At 73.0% G+C, this 1030-nt stretch overlaps 1 protein-coding gene across 1 annotated transcript in view; it reads left to right on the forward strand.

Moving 5' to 3' along the window:
* Positions 1–1030, forward strand: part of CDK5RAP3 (CDK5 regulatory subunit associated protein 3) — a 35950-nt gene that overhangs the window by 984 nt on the left and 33936 nt on the right. The gene's annotated exons all lie outside the window — the stretch shown is intronic.

Below are 1030 nucleotides of genomic sequence, written 5' to 3' on the forward strand. Positions count from 1 at the left end.
GCACCGTCTCTGCCAGGATGCTCGTGGCAGGCGCCGGGAGGGCTGCGTGGGACCGGGGCTGGTGGGGGACCCAGGGCAAGAGGACCCCGCAGATAACCGGGAGGAGATGCTCGGGTGACTTGGGCATTGCCGAACCCGGGGGAAAGGCTGCTGGCACCGCCGGGAGCTGCCGTATCGGCCGGGGGGGGCGGGGGGGGGGGGACCCACCCTTCCCCGAGGGATCTGGGATCTGCTCTGGCCCCGCCCGGGGATCCCCAAGGGACTCGGGATACCCTCCGGGGCGGCTGGGGGTCCCAGGGGGATCCTGGCTCTGTGCTGGGGCACAGGAACAGGAACTGGGAAGCAGGTGGGAGCCGGGGAGGCGCCGGGGTCCCCGCCGGAGGGTCACTGCCCGCTGCACCCCGGGGTCTGGGTTTTCCTCTTGCCCAGCCCTGCCTGCAGGGACAGGCAGGAGCGTTGGTGGGGCCGGGGAAGCTGCAGATCCCCGAGGGATCTGGGATCCCCTCTGGGGGCAACTGGGGATCCCCATAGGATCCGGGATCTGCTTGGGGGGCCTCCCAGGGATCCCTGAGGGACTCGCGGGAAGGTTCCGACAATCCGGGAAGGCTCCGGTGCCGAGCATGGCTCCAGGGCAGGGATGGGGAAGGCGGCTCCGGAGCGGAGGAGCCGAACGCTTCCCCGGCAGCGGGCAGGGGGGGGGGTTTCCCCCCCGCCCCATCCCCATCCCGGGAGCCAGCGTGGCTCTCTGCCCCCGCGGCGCTCGGCCATGACCGACCCCGCAGACTGAACCCTGCCCGGCTCCTCCCGGGCGGTGCCTCTGGCATCGCTTTCGGGTGCCGGGGCAGGGGGGACAAGGACACCGAGACTGGGGCCACCACCCCAGGGAAGACGGCTGGTGGCCCCCTGGGCTGGTTTGCAGCAACGCCATGCCCCCGCCTGCCCCCTCCTCGTGCCGGAGCCGGGCGGGACCCGTCACCGAACCATGGCCGTGCCGCGCTGTGCCGTGCCCCCGGGCTGGCAGGGGGGGTTT

This window comes from Aptenodytes forsteri, unplaced genomic scaffold (genome assembly GCF_000699145.1).
Source record: "Aptenodytes forsteri isolate BGI_AS27 unplaced genomic scaffold, ASM69914v1 Scaffold25, whole genome shotgun sequence".
NCBI classification, from domain to species: Eukaryota; Metazoa; Chordata; class Aves; order Sphenisciformes; family Spheniscidae; genus Aptenodytes; species Aptenodytes forsteri.